Source organism: Bombyx mori, chromosome 19, assembly GCF_030269925.1.
Source record: "Bombyx mori chromosome 19, ASM3026992v2".
Taxonomy (NCBI): Eukaryota; Metazoa; Arthropoda; class Insecta; order Lepidoptera; family Bombycidae; genus Bombyx; species Bombyx mori.
In genome coordinates, this window is record NC_085125.1 from 5,311,379 (window position 1) to 5,332,061 (window position 20,683).

The following is a 20,683-nucleotide window of genomic DNA, read 5'->3' on the forward strand; positions in this document are numbered from 1 at the left end:
TGGAGAAGATTTCCAGAAAAATGTTTTTTTTTTGCTGCTGCTCACGCAAGCGGCCCCTCTGATCATGAATGATCATGAACATCTGAGTTGAACAGTCGCAATCAATAAATTATGACTTAAACAATCTAGCTAGATAGTTAATCTTGGGTAACAAAATTTCCATAATTAAAATCTTTTTTAGTAAAATAGCCCTCTTCCAACTTTTATCTCTTCAAAAGGTCTTATTATTACACTTTAGGTCGGTGAACAAGATAAAGCCTACTGTTTCCCGATGTTATTATTATTATTTACGTAATTACTGGTGGTAGAACCTCTTGTGAGGCCGCACGGGTAGGTACCACCACTCTGCCTATTTCTGCCGTGAAGCAGTAATGCGTTTCGGTTTGAAGGGTAGGGCATCCGTTGTACTTTAAAAACTGAGACCTTAGAACTCATATCAAAGTGAGTGGCGGCATTTACGTTGTAGATGTCTAAGAGCTCGAGTAACCACTTAACACCAGGTGGGCTGTGAGCTCGTCCATACATCTCAGCAAAAAAAAAATATATATTTATTTACCTTTAGCGTCAGCGTCAACATTTTTCACACTAAATGCGATCCAGAATGGAATTATGTATTTGTATTTTTAAGACCCCAAATAAAAAACGCTAAATAGTCCCAATTTACTGTCGTAAATTATGTTTCATCTTCAAACACTCACACACATACCCGCAAGCACGCACACATCACACAGATATAAAAGTTATAATTATTTTTCATATCTGACACCTACTTCCTGCACTCGACCTGTTCAGATAACATTCGTTAATGAATGGGTTAATATTTAAACTTATCATATTATAACGTATCAGGAAATTTATTAATTTGCGAGGGTTATTCTCGAATATTTCAATTCAATAACATGATTACAATAAGTAATATTGTTTTATTAACTTGCTTATTGCAACGAAATGCCATAAATACTGGTGGTAGGACCTTTTGTGAGTCCGCGCAGGTAGGTACCACGACCGCGCCTATTTCTGTCGTGAAGCAGTAATGCGTTTCGGTTTGAAGGGTGGGGCAGCCGTTGTAACTATACTGAGACCTTAGAACTCATATCTCAAGGTGGGTGGCGCATTTACGTCGTAGATGTCTATGAGCTCCAGTAACCACTTAACACCAGGTGGGCTGTGAGCTCGTCCACCCGTCTAAGCAATAAAAAAAAATTACTTTTGTGGCGTAAAGAAAAATGGCGTGGTATCTGAGTATTATACCGGCTGGTATTTGGCTGTGGTAGGATGTGTTTTCTAAAGGCGAATTTACATAACGAAATTAGTGGCATGAAATTAATTTCGTGACATTACTTTTACATTAGTTTTTATAGCTCTCAGGATCTTCATCTGCTAATTCAGAGACTAACTTCATTGCACCTAAATGCGTTCTTGTTAATCATCCTCGAGCCTACCAACGTCTTTTTTCTTGATAGTCTTTTTTTAAGTTTTTAGGTATATAAGCATTTCTTTAGCTACATTGAATATAGCAAAATATAGCTTTGATGCTGATGGCGCCATGGTTACTTTTTTTTTTTTATTGCTTTCGATAGGCGGACGAGCTTACGGCTCATCTGATGGGAAATGATAACCGTCGCCCATAGACATCCAAACTACATCAGTGACTTAGATGCGCTGCCTATTCTGGCCTGGATGGGCAGTCTTATATATGTTACACCGGCTATCCTGTCCTTCAGACCGGAACACAGTATTACTGTTGCGGCAGAAATAGACAGGACGGTGGTACCAACCCGGGCGGGCTTCTACACAGAACCCTACCACCAGTACTGCGATACTGCGATACTGTGGATTTCGCGACACAAATTTTTTTTTACGAAATCACTTTCCCATATACGAAACTACTTTCGTGAAACTGAGTTCAACATGCATGACACTTATTTCGTAATGTAAATTCCGCATAAGTTAGCCCGGCTTTGTACTACTAATTTACTAACCACTTATTTTATACCGAGAAGTAGTCGTGCGTTATTTTTTTTTTTATTGCTTAGATGGTTGGCCGAGCTCACAACCCACCTGGTATTAAGTGGTTACTGGCGCCCATGGACATCTACGAAGTAAATGCGCCCCCCACCTTGAGATAAGTTCTAAGGTCTCAAGTATAGTTACAACGGCTGCCCCACCCTTCAAACCGAAATGCATTACTGCTTCATGGCAGAAATAGGCGGGGCCTAGTAAAGGGAGGGTAAAACAGATTTTAAACAATAGAAATGAGACTTCGACGTCATTTCTCAAGATATGTGGTGCCATTTAGGTTTACGGTAACCATTTTACATCAATTCGGCTGCGAAGTCAATAGCTCACAAAAGCATAAAAAAATAAACGAATTTAATGGTACTTTGTCAGCATCATGACGACTGATGGGATGATTTTGGCTGTGGTTTTGGTTTGACGGAAGGAACCTGGTGTCGCTCGTGAACTTCAGCAATACTGGGAACACAGTGTTTCCCTAATTTTCTAAGTCCGTAATTTATTTTTCAATTGCAAATGCTGTTGATCCTAGTTTATTTGTAGTAGGTAATGAAAATGAAATTTGAATACAGCAGTGATTTATTTATATAGGTCGGGATGCTTGACAACCAATTCGTTTTGTGTGTTTTGTTGTGTGCGGTAACAAATAAAATGGCGATATATTTTCCTAGAAACGGTACAAATAAAGTGTCACTGATAATAAATACACTATTGATAACCGAGCGAACTGAAAAGATTTACTTTTTTAAATGTATAATTTGATTACGTCATTAATAGCGAAACTTCAAAGAGAAATTTTAGTAATGAATTAAGGAAACATAAATAAAAAGTTTTGCGAGAGCTTTTAATCTTAACAAGAGTTCCCGCCTTACTGAACGTGGAGTAAGGTCGGCGTACATTTATTTCAGCATGTAGACGCAAGTAATTCTACAGGTCTAGTCTGAGCAGTGAGTAATCTCAAAATTCGTGTTCGGCAAAGGTTTATTAGCGGCGCGCTTTTAAGCGTGAGACGCGTCGCACACGTGAAGGCTGTTTAATCGCGTCTGAACGAAGGCGGCGCGGCGGCGGGGCGGCGCCCGAGCGGCAGTCGCGCTTCAAGCCCCAGAGGGGCTGTACGTGTCCTCGCACCCGCTCGCGACTTATGTAACCAACCGCACGGTGAGTCCGCAGCCTCCGAACTCCTCCCCCACATCGACCCCGCGGCTCGAACCCACGCTCTCCGACTCGCGCCCGACTCATATCGACTGATAACCTCGCGCCCGCCCGTCTACACTCGCCTCGTGCACTGACCGTCAGCTGAGAGATGACATAATCGATGCAGTAAGTACCGGTGTTACGATCATTCGATTATTGTGGAATGCTGCCGGTGCGTTATGTAACGGGAATCGAGACACACCGACTACGTTATGTCTCCAAAGGCACCGTTAACGAAAGAATACGACACTGAGCTACTTTCTCAAGAAAATGCCACATTCAGTTATTTTAGGTGGCTACTGCTCGAGTAATCCTTGACTGCGACTTCACTTTATTTATTTATTTATTACACTTCATGTAAAATTTACATTGGCGGCCTTAATGCTTAAGGCATTCTCTACCAGTCAACCAAAGGTAGTGCAGAGTGCAATGAAATATTCTTTAATAAAATATTCCCAATCATCTTCGTTTAAATTCGAAGTTATTCAGCATGTTATGTTTTTGTTTGTAAGTACGGTCGTAATCAATTTACGTACATAATAACCACGTGTTCCTATACGGAGTGGTTAAAACTCATTTCCTTTTCATGAATATGGTCAGAGCTAGAAAAGTTCTATAGGAAACCGCCTAATTGGAAGGTCGGAGTCGCATACGGATCCTTTCATTCGCGTAAAGTACAAAAGTCAAGCCCGGGGTAGGTACTTCATAATATTATTTTTATTACATAATATTATGTACACACGTCTTCAAGTCAAGTACGTATTAGTAATGATGTCGTATAAAAAGGGATTTTACCGATTAATGGCAGTTTTATCGAAGAAAATCCAGGTTGAAGCGTATGACAATTTATCACGACATTGCTAGCGACATTAAATACATATTATAACAAATTAATTTGTGGCTACACGTTAACTTGAGAGAAACAGTTTGATAATTATAAAGTTAATCGAACTATCCCTGAAAATAATATGCGTTGCTAAAAAAATGCGATCATTGAAAATTTAGAAATTAATTTGTGGCTAGACGTTAACTTGATACAAACATGATAGTTTCATAATTATAAAGTTAATCGAACTATCCCTGAAAATAATACGCGTTGCTAAAAAAATGCGATCATTTAAAATTATCATTTTACGATTTAATATCACTTTTTTCTTATTATCTTAGTATTCTAATATTTGTGAAGTTACGAATAATTTAAAGCATTCAGTGCGCACGGCGGGAAGTCGTTGGATGCGGAAGGCGGAGGACCGCATTATGTGGAAGGCATTGGGGAAGGCCTATGTCCAGCAGTGGGCAGATAAAGGCTGATGATGATATTGATGATGATGATGATGTAGTAAAAGTAAAAAGTAAGTACCTAGTTTTAATTACGTATGATACCCGCGAAAATCCAACAAAATAACCACACAATCATTTTGTTGAATACAAACTTAACAGGCAAATAAAAATGGAATCATCTTGTAACGGCTTAAAAGTAAACGTTGTTCAACCTAAATTGTTTCGTGTCCCTTATTCTTCAGACAGATTCATTTTTTCGGGATTTCCCATTTCATATTATTTTGCTCTTTGTTCTGAGCAGGCGATGAAATAATCTCTGAATTATAACACAATAATGGAGACCTATTTGTTGGTGGTAGGGCGTATTATAAGTCCGCGCGGATCATCATCAGCTTATAGCAGTCCAGTGCTGGACATAGGTCAGCTTATAGTAGTCCCGGGCTGGACATAGGTCTCTGGAATAGCACCCCACTGAGCACGACCCTCGGTTTCTGTCGCGAAACAGTCATAAGTTACGGCTATTTACACAATTGAGACTTCGACCTCACGTCTCAAGGTAAATAGGGTCATTGGCGTTGTGTTGTCTATGAGCTCCAGTGACCACGATAAATCACCGTTAGTTCGTTACCCATCTAATACCATAAAAAAGAAAAATTATAATTAGGTATACATATGAACCATTTTGTATTCGTTATTACGGTAGATTATACGGTAGATTTTTAGAAATAAGTGGTAGTTATACTTAACTCTTTACGAATTAATGAGTGTACCATTCAATGAAATAACGTATATCAAATGTGGTAATGAAAAAATAATAAACGTAAGGTCCGAATCAAGAATCCTCTTGCAGTCGATTCACAATTGGCGTAACTACTGAGTATAAAATCTGAACTTGCCCGATTAAGCATTATGGTTATTCCTACAACTAAGCAATAAAAAAAGAAAACATACGATCTGAATGGAGAACCTCCCCGTGAAGTCGATTGTTAATTAATGTATTTAAAGAATCGTGTTCGCATATTTAGCGCTAATCTTTCCTTTCTGATTTATGTGTTAAACCTTTCATTTCCATTTGACTATTAACTTTATTGCTGAACCGTCATCGGATTTGATATCTTTCTTCATCTATGAACAGTGTTACGGAATAGAATGTTTAGTTCATAATTACTATAAATCTACATAAAAGACTATATTTATAAAAGCAGTTGCGGCGTCCGTTACATTAGCATAAATTATGAAGATAAAAATATTTAAATTGTTCGCAAAGGATACGGGAATTGAATCGAATAGCACAAAAGATTTAAATCAAAATGTCGTGCCAAAAAGGTCCTTTAACCACGATTTTAACTATATGTGACTAAAGATAGCAGTCTAGAAGTCCAGATTTTTTTATTGTTTTTATTTTTTGCATGTGTGGGTGAACGTTACGTTACGTTACGAATAACGTTTCTCACTTCATTAAACTTGAAGACTGGCTCATCTAGTTACGATCTTAATCTATTTGGTTTTTTTTTAGGCTCCCTTTGAGAGAGTACAGCATGCTCTAAAGAGCATAATTCATTCATAATATTTTGGACCTTTTTTATTTATTTATTTTTTATTGCATAGATTGGTGGTCGAGCTCACAGCCCTACTGGAGTTAAGTGGTTACCGGAGCCCATAGACATCTAAAACACAAATGCCGCGATCTACCTTGAAACTTGAGTTGTAAGGTTTCACTTTCACGGCAGAAATAGGCAGGGTGTTGGTACCTACTCGTGCGGACTCGCAAGACGTCCTACCTCCAGTATTTATGAAAATCATTCAGCTTTGTATATCTCGAGATGAGCATCTGTTTAACATCGAGGCAGCCTTGAAACTTGTGGACCCATCTTAGTTAAAACGCAACAGCAGAGGGCGATATCCAAGTATCTTAGTTAATAGCTCTCCTCTTGGAGTTCATCTTGCAGAGTGATGTCGGTTCTTTTATTTTTGTTCATTCTATGGTTTGGCTCGCAACTTTATAAACCTTATACTCTTACTAGTAGGATGTTAATTGGTGGGGTCGAAAAACCAAAAGTAGATGATGGTGACAATTTTACCCACTTAATAGCAAATACTCAAACATACTTGGTTCAAATACATACACATTTGTTGCTGAACCGTCTGTCACAGTATTATGACATCATGAGAATGAATATGCAGGTCGATTTCTATCTAAAACACAACAATTAATTTAAAGCAACGCACGCGTACGTCATCGTATGTGGGCGCCAATACATTGACCGTTTTCATTGGTAATATATTATCGATCTTGTATTTGCATCCTGCCGAGTATCCCAGGCGTGGGTCGATGATTTATCATTATTCGGTATGAGTTTATGCACCGTTAGGTTTCGCACTGTGTTGCATTGCGATATCGATTTTTTACGAAAACATTTTGATGTTTGAAACTTTGTCTCGGTGATATTTTTTTACAATTTCTGTTATTACTTTCTGTTCTAAATCTCAGTTTTTACTGTAAGTAACTACAACGTTAAATCAATTTTTGGATTTGTCTTGTAATATATCTCAAAATAGGTCCCGGTTATCGCTTAATACGAAGTGGTCTATGAGTTCTTTCACCCGTTTATAGAATATGCAATAGAACAGTGCTATTTATATGGTCTGATTCAGTTTTATAATGCCCATAACGGGCTTATAAAGCTCTGATACCTTACTTATTATGCGTAGAACCGTTATTGTTTTATAAACTTCAAATATATCAAACCAAATAAACTCTGTTCTCTCGTCTCACACAAAATTACCGATTTTTATAGTTACAGTTATATTATGGCAGTGTAATAAACACGCCTGAAATGTAATTTCGGCTAAATAACATGTTCGGGAATAGTTTTTACATCCATTAAAATTATATAAAATTATATATATATAAATCACAACATAAAAAGTACATTGTTAGTTTTTGCGAGCTTTAACTAAAGTTTTTGCGAGCAACCAACAAAGTTTTTTTTTACATTCGGTTACATGGGTAATGTCAGGAAAAAAAAGAGATATTTTGTTACGTAGCATAGTATTCGACGATTTAGAATAACAAGTACAATATAAATAGATTATTATTATGACTCATTCCAGCTCTTAGTATAATTGCGGAGTTGGAAGCAGAAATGATGCGGTCGAGTTGAATTATCGTAAGTTTTGTAAAATTACTAGAAATTACCCAGCCTGCTTAATTATATTGTTGTCGAATAGGTATTACAAAGCAAAATATTATGGAATGCAACAAACAAACAAAAAAGGTTAGATTCTCTAAAGACCGATAATTATATTCCACGCGATCCGTAAGACCTAAATCATTTATAATCCAAATAGCCTTTTTTGTATTAAGTTAATTGCGGTAGCGATATTTGGGTACTAAGGTCCAGTACCCAAATATTTTGCTTTGAAATCACAAGTTTTTAATCAGGCGCGGAGTATCACTCTTTTGAAGTTTCCCAAAAATTTCGAGGCCTACCCTGTTTACCTTTCAAATAAATCGATACAAATGCTCGAAATGTTAATAATCCCAATAGTTTGGGAAGTTTGTTTGGATTCTCCTGGGAATAGCATCGGCACGATAAATCAGTCGTTTCGCGCACTAAACTGGCTTCTGCAATGGGTTGAATTGAACTTAAATCAAATCACCACATTCAGAGACCCGACCCGCAGAGATCTCCTTCAGACACAAGTTTCGATCGCCACGCTTGCACTTTTCTGCCGGGCTAACTAGAAAGCTCGACTTCCAGTGGCTTGTATTTCTTCAGTGAATTGTGGCGAATCTTGAAGACTGTTAAAGTGGCGATTCTTTTGCTTCTCCTCATAGATACTAAAGTGCTAACGAAGCGGGGTTTTGTTCCATGCTACTTATGCGCACTATATTGTATCACTACCGTAATTTATATTTGTATAAACCATGTTGAAGGGTGGGGCAGCCGTTGTAACTAGGTAGACAATTCACAGTCACACCACCACCCTGCCTATTTCTGTACCACCACCTTGCCTATTTCTGCCGTGAAGCAGTAATGCGTTTCGGTTTGAAGGGTGGGGCAGCCGTTGTAACTATACTTGAGACCTTAGAACTTATATAACAAGGTGGTTGGCGCATTTACGTGGTAGATGACTATGTCCTCCAGTAACCACTTAACACCAGGTGGGCTGTGAGTTCGTCCACCAACCTAAGCAATAAAAAAAAAAAAACTTTCAGTAGGTGCAATATTTCATTTCTATCAAGTTTGCAAAGGTGCAATATTCATTCAGGTGCAATATTTCATTTCTATCAATTCTATTTCTATCAAGTTCAATAAAGTAACTTTTCAAAAGTGAACAAGGTAGATTGTGCGTTTTCAATAATTGACAGCCGCGTTTAATTAAAATGTATTCATAAAGCTATCGTTGCATTGCCATGTCTACTTAAAGCAGATTCTTAAGTTTAACATTTAAAAGCATATTTACCCCAAAAATGTCAATAAACAATTAAGTTTTGCTAGTAGAACAGATTCGAGTAAATTCTTCTTTATTAAATGAACAGATACGTAATACTTTTTTTTATTGATTTCCGCTTTAACACTGCGTTTATTTAAAAAACAAATGACATCAAATCGTAATTAGACCTTTTGTTAAAAGACCGAAAATTTAAATTTCCAGTAGCACGCTGGCTATAACACGAACGGTGTTGCTGATTTTTGTATGAGAATTCGTTTGAGCACCTAACAGCCTGTTCAGTTGATTATTATTTGCACAGAATTACATGTAAATTTTTCTGATTTTATAAAAGGCTAATGGAAATTTGATTTACCGTGTTCAATGTTTATTTCAAGCGCCTCGGTCTGAGTACGGTTACATGTTTTGCTTCGATGACTTCTGAGAGTATTACCGCTCTCCGCAGGTATAATTTCAAAAGTATATTTTACCATGCGTTGAATATGAAATGAATAATTAATTATTATTTTTCGTTTTGTGAATTAAATATAATTAGAATTCAAATTGAATGGGTAATATGCTATTTATTATATTAGATTCTGGAAACGAACTTGAGAAATAATAAATAGGACTTAATAGATTTAATTTAATTAGATATATATTTTAATGTTTTGCATTTGTAATTTTTATTAAAAGTACGTCACTTTATACGTTCTTAATTTTTGTACACGAAATAAAATACGTAATTAAAAAGCCAACATTGAAATCGTAGTACTGGTCTTTTTAAATTACTTAACTGGGTTGGTGATTTTACCCACCCACCTTCCCACTTGCTATTAAGCGGTTACCGGAGTCCATTGACATTAGCAGCGTAAACGCCGCCACCCGACTTGAGACATGAGTTCTAAGTCTCAGTTTTATAGTATAACGGCTGTCCCATCCTTCACACCCAAACGCACTACTATTTCACTGCCTACCTACTACCCGCCCTATCTACTTCAGCCGCGAGCAATTCTTCTTCTTTCTCTTTCTTCTTTCTTCAATTTCTTGTGCTAGTATGTGCGTCATAAACTCGTTATCCACCACACAATAAAATACCTATAAGAACTTCATCAAAAAATTGCGCTACGGAACTACGAAGTCTTTGTTCTAAATGTAAATAAAGGATGATAGTGTTGGCTACGGTAAAACCATTTGTCATTTCCTAAATCGTGGAACGTCGGTGACTCATAGCAATATCGATCAATTGTTCTTAGATTATAAATAATTGTGTAGGAGCAAAAACTAAAAAAAAAAAACGTACATGATCGCAAAAAAAGCGTTCAGCGTTTAAGATGGTCTATTCATAACTTATTATTATTTTTTATTACTTAGTTGGGTGGACGTACTCACAGCCCACCTTGTGTTAAGTGGTTACTGGAGCCCATAGACATCTACAACGTAAATGCGCCACCCACCTTGAGATATAAGTACTAAGATCTGAGTATAGTTAAAACGGCTGTCTTATCCCCTTCAAACCGAACCGCATTACTGCTTTACGGCAGAAATAGACAGGGCGGTGGTACCTACGCGTGCGGACTAAAGATGTCCTACCACCAGTAATTACGCAAATTATAATTTTGCGGATTTGATGTATTACCATACATTAACCGTTAAGCTTAATAAATTTATGTGTATTTTATTGTTTAATTATGGGGCAGTTATATCGGCGTAATTTTACGCGGGCACCTCGTGGGGCGCCGTGCCGTGACACGATCCAGTTACGAAAATACAAGCGGGCATAAGATATCGGAAAATATAATTGAAGTTCATTCAACAGTTTTCATTTGTGGAAACGAAATGTGGCGCCAATGAGTTTGGTTGCATTTCTCATATTGAATGACGTTTATTTAGTCTGATTTGTGGTTCTATGTATTCGGATTTAAATATTTTATAATATGTGAGAGTTGTAGAATGTGTAGTGAACGGATAGGAGTTGATATCTTCATTCTGCCTGGTTCCGTCACTCATAAAGCACGAATTACGGTTTGTAACGTAGCATTATTTATTTATTTAATTATCACTATACATATTGAGGCTTTTACTCGATCATCCGATTTACGGCTTGGCTTTGCAACTGTTTAATGGTGACCAGATAAAATAGTAAAATAAGTTGTTAAAATTATCATTATTTGATCACACATGTTTTATTTAATTTTTTTTATAGCTTAGATGGGTGGACGAGCTCACACCCAACGTGCTGATAAGTGGTTACTGGAGCCCATAGACATCTACAACGTAAATGCGCCACCCACCTTGAGATATAAGTTGTAAGGTCTCAGTACAGTTACAACGGCTGCCCCGCCCTTCAAACCTAGACAGGGTGGTGGTACCTACCCGCGCGGACTCACAAAAGGTCCTACCACCAGTAATCGACACATATCTCATCGACGTTAGATATTTAAATTTATATTTCGCTTACTCACTCTTTATTGATTGAACGATTCAATGGCGGAATTTGCCAACGCTGTCACCGCTATGAATGCCGGTAATATCTTGAGTGACGAGTTCGCTTTGTCTGGATGTTCCTCTATACGTTGCTCGGCGGTCCTCCGACGTGCTTACATACTCAATGATTTATTACTTTACAGTCTCTTGTCACCAACGTATGATGTAGTTCCGAATGCTTTCATACGATTGTTTTGACACTAGTATCAGTTTGTTATAACTAATTTAATGTCTGCAATATATTTAATTTGGAAAATAGAATGAGATTGTGTTCCGTTGTTTTGTTGATTAATCGCAAAAATATTCTAATTAAACAGATACATATCTTATGTAATTGGAACGAAGTTCCTTATCGCGCGTTGCGAAAGGGGGCTAGACGGAAAAAATTAAGACCAAAAGTTGTAACGGCACTTTTTGCTATAGTTGTAAAGCGCTTATTACACTTGGCTAAATATAGTCGACCGAATTCAGTCGCTACTGAATTCAGTGAAGTGTAATAGCATTCAGTAGGCTAGCATATTGAATTCAGTAGCAAGGATGGTTTCTGACTGACTGAATCATTTAGAAGCCTAATTAGAAACACATTTAGGAAGGTGTAATCGCATTTAGTTACTTAATGATTTCAGTCGTCCCATAGCTCTCCGTGCTTAATAGTCTAGTCAACAAGTTCAAAAACGTGTTAAATAGACATAAAGCTCCTAAAAATATGTACGATAGCTCATTGGATGCGGAATGATGTCTACAAAAATGTTTTTTAAGGGCTTATTAGCACATAAAAAATTGCGATTGTTATAAACAAAATAAGATTAAAAAAAAAAGGAATTTGGTTTTTCCTTAATTATTTCTAAAATAATGATATTTAAGGAATTTTGAAAAAAGATCCTGAAAGAGCAGGAAATTTCCAATAAAAAAGTCCCAACTTCCGGAATTCTATCTCTATTATTTATAAAAAAAAATTAACACTGAAAATAGCGCTCCGCGAGGTCGTTACGGCATAGGCGCGCCGTCTAAAAAGCCGGTATATCACCTAAAATATTTTTTTTATAGTATTAAATAACAATTTAAAAATTTGAATAAATTATGGTGTAATCTAAACACTTGAACGAAAAAAACCTAGGTGAAAACAATTTCTTAACAAACAGCGTAAAAATTTTTTTTTAAATGTTAATTAATACCTATGGTAGATGCAAAAACAGCAATATTAAGATATTACGAAAAAAAACTATTTTTCATAACATTTTTTAGAAATTTAATTTTTTGTTAATTAAAAAAAATTATAATTATCAAAATAATAAAGATTAAAAAAATTTTTTTGCTTAACTTTATTAAGTACTTAAATGATAAGAGCTCCACGAAGCGAAAAATTTATAGATGAATTATTGTAACTTTTATACCGTAATTTATAAAAACAGAGATTGGAAAAAAGTTAGTTAATTAACAATGGTGTAAATTTTTGAAAAATCGATATAAAATTTTTTTTTCACCGAGGTTTTTTTCGTTTAAGTGTTTAGATTACTCCATAATTTATTCAAATTTTTAAATTGTTATTTAATACTATAAAAAAAATATTTTAGGTGATATACCGGCTTTTTAGACGGCGCGCCTATGCCGTAACGACCTCGCGGAGCGCTATTTTCAGCGTTAATTTTTTTTATAAATAATAGAGATAGAATTCCGGGAGTTGGGACTTTTTTATTGGAAATTTTCTCCTCTTTCAGGATCTTTTTTCAAAATTCCTTAAATATCATTATTTTAGAAATAATTAAGGAAAAACCAAATTCCTTTTTTTTTTAATCTTATTTTGTTTATAACAATCGCAATTTTTTATGTGCTAATAAGCCCTTAAAAAACATTTTTGTAGACATCATTCCGCATCCAATGAGCTATCGTACATATTTTTAGGAGCTTTATGTCTATTTAACACGTTTTTGAACTTGTTGACTAGACTATAAGGGCGTTTTAGTTTGTTTGTTACTTCCGAATAAAAAGTATTAATTTCAGTCACTTTTATTTAATGTGCCAGACATTTATAAATAGCCCGACATGTTTCAGGGCTAATTTTTGTCAGCAGGGGTTGGGATATTGAAGAACTAAATTTTAAATCTTGATACGAATTTCCTGTTGCAAGAAATCTTAATGTTACAACCAATCTTTCTTTTGGACTTATACCATCGTAGGATTAGATATGTAATAGTTATATAATAGATATATAATAGACTATCGTAGTGTCGTAGGATAGTATCCTGCTTTTGAATAAACGATGTCACAAGGTTTAATATTAGGTCAAACGATCTCGAATCCATTTATTGATAATTTCCGTAGCCGGCTGGTTCTAAATCACTCATAATGTTCATATTTGCTATCTTTCCGCGGAGCAATAAATATTTCTTCACCCATATTCTTCTTTTGTTTTTCAATTGAGCCGACAGCGACGGCTACGCCAAGACCAATTTTTTGTTGTCTAGACAATATTGGGGTCATCCTTATACACACACGACACGTCCAACTTCGTCGCGTTTAAACTGACAATTGATTCAGTAACTGAATTAAGAACAGTGTAATCAGAAGCTTCTAAATTTGCTTCCGAATTCAGTCGACTAAATTTAGCCAAGTGTAATAAGTATTTAAGCCGTGCGGCGTGCGCGTGTTTTTCTGTCTGTCTCTCTCTCATAGAAAGCAAGCCAGCTATTTTAATATTTTAATTAATTAATTATTATTATTTATTAATTACTTATTTGTTATTAAATAATTAATTAAATATATTTATAAAATAAAATTTTATTTTTTATTACAATTCCTTCACTAATTAATCAAAAGGAACTTCGTTCCATCCGGGTGATCCCTTGACACTTGTCCAGTTTTTTTTTGCTAATTTACTAAACAGCAAAAGAAATGCAATTTGTTATACCGTTTAAACAAAAAAGAATATTAGATTTAAAATACGTAATGCTTGATTCAGAATTTTCAGTGACGCGACTTCAAAAAATTCGAATTACCGTCGTCGGTCGTATTTGTTTCGAGCACATCCAAATTACGGACACGAATACAATTAAGTTTTCCGAGTACGTGTAATTTTCATCTTCGGCAAAAAGGTTGAACGCAAGGAGAGGGATTAAGGCACTTAGCGGCCGGACGCTATGACGTCGATTGATTTTTCCCAGTGGCCTATGTGCGATCAGCTAACCGTCCTCCGTCGAAGTGCTCGGTCAATATATGTACACTGAATTTGAGTATTTGCTTGGCTCCTCGATCCACTGAGCTGCGGGCTCGTGTTGCAAACGTATCAAATGGTAATTAATATCATTGTAGTCGCGTTGTTATGGATTTGATTTGGTTGCAAACATTGACCAATTAATTAATCTACGTTTCAATGATAAATAGTAGGTAGTTTGATAAAGTTGTAGAACTAAAATGTGTGGGACTTTTTGGCGGGAACGCGAGGTGTGAAGTCGTGTGATTTGTTTTATTTTGTCTATTTAGTGTTTCTTCGGGCTTAAATGTATAATAACGGTGGCTTATTAACTGTTTAGTATTTGTGAAAGTGCACAAGTGTGGGAAAATGAAACAAAGCCGCTGGACTTAACTTCTCGGGATCCTCCAAAAAGTCCACTGAAAAATCTTAGTAAATGACCACCATTTTAATGAGATTATATTTCATCCCATATCATCTCATCTTATTTCATTTAATTTCATCCCATTGATTATAGTCTCAAATTAATCATCTTCATTTCATTTCATTTTATTTCACTCAATATTATCATTTTTCGTAAAAAAATAAGATTAAAAATTAAAATAAGACATGACTTAAAGGTCTTAGTTACCAGGTCATAAAATCCCTTAAAAAAACCTAAAATATGTGCATAGATAAAAATTTATCTGGAATTTTTTATTTAATTATATCTGATTCTACCATAAGACTTTATTGGCATTATTTCAGAAACTGACGACGGTTCTTGTATATTTTAATTAGCATATAATTACGAATCGTTTGTTTAAGAATTGCATGTTGTCGGGGTAATTGTGTTAGCATTTAGCCTGAGATGATTCCGTATTCTATTGTGTTGATATAAATTATACTGACACACACACACACACACTAACACAGTTAAATAAACACGTTAAGAGAACGATTTATGAGCGATAAAAACTCAATATTATTCCAAGTAAACAAATTTATCTTGTATTTTTACTTCTTTATTTGTGTGCGATGACCACAGATACATTATACGATAAACAGAAAAGCTGTCTTTGGTTGACAAGGGTAAGGATTAATGCATTAACTTTGCATCCCTGCAGGCTGGATTATCTTACTTCACAATAATTTATTGTAAGTCAATTCAAATGACATGCAAATTGGTTAACCTTGTTTGCTCAGTCGATCTTCTAAATGCGATCCACGTTCATCTCACGGGCTAAGTAGAGATATTAGATTTAAATTTAGTGATGAATTAATTTAGAAGCAGCGTTTATGGTTTACAGTGTATTGTATGTTTTTTTTTAATTGCTTATTAGGGTGGACGAGCTCACAGCCCACCTGGTGCTAAGTGGTTACTGGAGCCCATAGACATCTACAACGTAAATGCGCCACCCACCTTGAGATATAAGATCTAAGGTCTTAGTATAGTTACAACGGCTGCCCGACCCTTCAAGCCGAAACGCATTACTGCTTCACGGCAGAAATAGGCGGGGCGGTGGTACCTACCCGTGCGGACTCACAAGAGGTCCTACCACCAGTAATTACGCAAATTATAATTTTTACGGGTTTGATTTTTATTACACGATGTTATTCCTTCACCGTGGTAGTCAATCGTGAACATTCGTCAAGTACTCTACAAGTCTATTTTCACGGAAAAGAACGAAACTAGCCACACGAACAAAGGGAATTTGTTGGCTAATATTATTTTTGCACATCATCAAATAGCGTTGATATGTGTAACATTAATATTTGTCAATATGCAATCAAAAAACATAATGTGTCAGCGATTTTCGAACTACTATTACCTACTTTAGATTAATAAACTACCTATTTTAGATTAATAAAACCGTTTTAATTGAACTTTTTAATGCAGTTATAACATAACTAGCGACCCGCCCTCGCTTCGCTTCGGAAACATTAAAACACACATGAAACCAAAAAAAAAAAAATTTTTTTTTAAAAAAAAGTAGCCTATGTTCATCAGGGACAATGTCGGCTTCTAATGGAAAAAGAATTTTTCAAATCGGTCCTGTAGTTTCGGAGCCTATTCGAAACAAACAAACAAACAAATCTTTCCTCTTTATAATATTAGTATAGATTATAATACTTTTGACTTTATAGAGCCATGCTTTTCTTTTGATGCGAAGGACAGTCATTGCAAATTAAAATAGAGGCTTCGAACTCATAGTTATGTGTAGCAATATTACGTTGAGCGTGTCTACAACCTAATTTTAATCGACTTCAAGAATTCTGATCAACCAACATGCAGGCATGACAATACGAGTATAATGATTACTTTGTCTTATGGATGAAATAAAGGATGAAATAAAAAATGGTACGGCTTAAAATCTTTTTTTTATTATTTTTTTATTTATCTAATATGTATATTTACTTATGAGATCTAATTTACTTGTGAACTAACTTAGAAACAAAGATTATTTAATAAGCACAGTTAGAATGTTGCTCAAGTTTTTTTTTTATTGCATTCACTACTGGAAGAGCTCATGGTACATCTGGAGTTATGTGGATAGTAGGGTTCACAGATGCCGTTACCCGTCATGGTGAATTTTATAGTATAAGGTATTTGTATAGTCTCAATTGTATTCAAACTGTCTCGCCCTTCAAAATGGAACTCATCAAAGAGTTTGACGTGAAATGACGTGGCTCGTAACAACAGTCTACTGATTTTTTCGAAGAACTAGCAATTCTGATTCGGCGGTAGATGCACTTGCGAACCAGTAGTTTCCAAATCCCACCCCTCTCCTGTCCACCCTCTGTAGTCAAGTTTAAAGGCCTCCACGTTATTGGCAGTCACTCCCCTCCCCAAAAAATAAAGATAACCCCTAAATTGAACCCGAAATAATTCAATTTTCGCCATTATCTATTCTATTCCCCGTATCTGTATCTCGCCGAAGCCTTAGACAATATTAAACGTCCATTAGTACGTTATATAATTCGCTTATTTACAAGTCTCCGAAATATTCCCAAGTAGAAGACTGTACCTGGTATTTCCCTTGTACAAACCAAAAGGTAAACTTTCATTCCTTTCATTGTTAGTCCAACGAAACTCGCCTTAGGGTTTAAACTAATAAATAACTTTAAAGTAACCGGAGTTCGTGAAACATATGGCAGTTTTATTAGTTTTGCATGCGAAACGAATTAACCTCTTGAAGCTGTTTTGATTACATACTAATTTAAAGGTAATAATACCTGACGATGCTCAAATGTGTTATCCATTTACCGTACAAAAAATGTCCATTTGGCAAATACTACTAACGCATCACCTATTGTTACATTTATAGTATTATAGTATGACGAAACCTTCCAATAGTAGCTGTACAATGATTAGATTCAATCAATAAAACTTGCGAGTTTGTTCGTCACGACCAAAGACAAATTAAAAAAAAAACACAGAGAACGGCTTATAAAACTACAAATATATATAATATAATTAACTTTTTTTTTACGAATTCAAAATCATCTATTCTCCGACGTAGGAAAACGTACTATTTTTTTTTATTGCCGAACCAGTCACCCTCTTAAAAATTTACAATTTTTTTTTACAATTTAAAGAGTATATTAAAGTATACTAAGACTATGCTCTTCACTTTCAAAATGTCTTTGCATGTACATAATATCTATATTTTCTACACTTCACCCGCTAGCCTATCTAATCTACTGTCCTGTTGTTGCCGAAAAAACCCTACTCTGTCCATTAATGAATCTAAAATTTAAAGGGTCTTTCAGATTTATATATTCGCATATTAATGGGAGGTTTCATTTTTTTGTGAAATAATGTTGGACTGTTCGTTTCATTCAGGCTGGTTATTGTGTGCAGATATGTACATATTATATCGATATCTTTGATATTTACTTTAGCCTAAGAGCTTGTCCAGAAGGAGCGAATTCGCCGCGATACTCTTGTGCGTATCACGAGCGACCGCCTACGCACGAGCATTTGGGGAAGAATTTAGTCAGTACGAAGCTTACTGTCGCTGGAAGAGACAAAAGCGGAGGGAAAATAAAATGTATTTACTACATCCAATTCTTAATGACTTTCTTTTTTTCCTCGGAGTCATCATCTTTATCAGAAAATATTAACACCAATTGTTTCCAAGATCTACGTTTTAAAATTCTGTTGGCATAATCAGGTGATTTCAAATCCCATACCGCCAGTCGTTTTTCTATTTCGGCTATAAACAATTCCGTATTAAAATTTTGGTGCTCCATTTCCCTGGATACGTACACTCGCTTTGGAATTCGCGCGTTAACTGGGCGCAACAAGGCGTCCCTAGTATCTCGACTCGCGCGCATTACGCCCGAATCACGCGCGAGTCGAGAGTCTGGCGTAGTGCACGCGATTTACGCGCGTATTTTGAATTCGCGCGATGCTTGTGGACGCGATGTAAGTATCACTGACGCGCGAATGATTTCGCGGCGAATTCGCCCTTTCTGGACCAGGTCTAAGTGACTTGATGGATTCCATCTAGCATATATGGTAGATAGCTCAGTCGCATTGACTAACAAATCAGAAACATTGCTGCTTTATATTGGTAAATCAAATTATGTATACCGGTTTCAGCAGTGTATTTTAATTAATTTGCTATTGTTTCGCCTCCAGCGTTATTATTTTCGGAATCTGCTTTAATGCATTCTTTACTGTTCGTACTTATGTGCCCTATTTCGTATTTTTTAAGTTTATTTCTTTTACTGCTTTCTGGGGCCGACGAACATACGTTACAGCTAATGACGAGGAAACGCCGTCGCTTATAGGGGTCAGTAATGCCAGAGGTACACCTAGATGATTGTTTGAAATTTGAAGAGGTCGTTCTTTTTTGGCGCGAGAACCAAACATGCTACAGCACAAAGCCACTGCACCTTAGCCATTTAAGTCCTAAACCAATTATCCTGCGACACCATATAATTTGTAAGGTTTATTCACATCCGACCGGTACATGTTTCTCATCCAGTTTTACGTTCGCAATAAAACAGAAACGGAGCGAGTGTTTAATGCGAACGATTTTTATAACTGCGGCCGGTTTTATCGCAGTCATGCCCCGCGCTGTTCGTTATCATTTTTCATGCAAAACAAGCTTAATTAGAGGGCGACGGCTTTTTTTTTGCAGATTTAAACTAAGCTTTATAATCGTCTGAAACGTTTTGTTGTCGTCTCCTCGCAGCTGGTATATCTTAAAATGCTCAACTGTTGACGTACGGCTGTATGTTGGAAGGAAGAAGCAAAAATTTTAATTTAAGATTATTATCCTTATTTTAATAATCGTTTCTGTTCAACAAAAACACAAAAGCTATTTTTTACCCCCGAGCGTTTATATAATGAGCGGTCTCAGATACACACAATGCAATCTACTGTAATTGTCTTCAGACTGGAGATTTATTTAAGAGCATTTTACGAGAAAAGAGATATATTATTAAATATATTTATTTATCATCAACATGTAATATAAGCCTATATTGAACCTACATTGAAGCTAAATTAATTGGCATAATAATATTGTTTGACCCACTAGCACAGTAAGTTAGCTACACCGACGTTGGGCTGAGGATTGTGGGTTCGATTCCCACTTGAGATTATCATACGTTTGTCGTATTTTTGCTTACCTTGTGTGGGGTATTAAAAATATATTTATATATAGCTTATAGGCTATGCGACTTATTGCTTAATTGTTAATCAAAGCATTTTATAACATACAAGTAAAATCTCATCTAGCAGAATAAATGCAAAAGTGTACATTATTGTCATTTATTTAATCTGATTCTTTGTTAAATGTACCAAAGATTTTGAAATTATTCTGTAGTTCCTTTATTCATTTTAAATGCAAAATTCATATTCAATTCGTCAGACGACATTCTTATCGAACCTGATAAAAATACCAAATATCCTCCACGCGAATCTGTAAAAAAAACAATTGAGTAATTTTCGAATGTCAAATTTTCATATTCGAATATTTTTTTTTCAAATTTTAGGTCGAATAACGAAACATTTCATATGATTTACATGCTTATTTTAGGTGGAGATTTCATGTTTGAAACCGGAAGACGCCATCAAATCCT

General features: G+C 35.7%; 1 protein-coding gene across 5 annotated transcripts in view; it reads left to right on the forward strand.

The window, feature by feature from the left end:
- Positions 1-3,025: 3,025 nt before the first annotated feature.
- The window catches only part of LOC101745162 (potassium/sodium hyperpolarization-activated cyclic nucleotide-gated channel 2), a 271,145-nt gene continuing 253,487 nt past the window's right edge, over positions 3,026-20,683 (forward strand). For all 5 annotated transcript variants that reach the window (XM_038017547.2, XM_038017550.2, XM_062673961.1 and 2 more), the window contains exon 1: positions 3,026-3,336. The gene's annotated coding sequence lies outside the window, so the exon portion shown is untranslated. The remainder of the gene's footprint in view (positions 3,337-20,683) is intronic.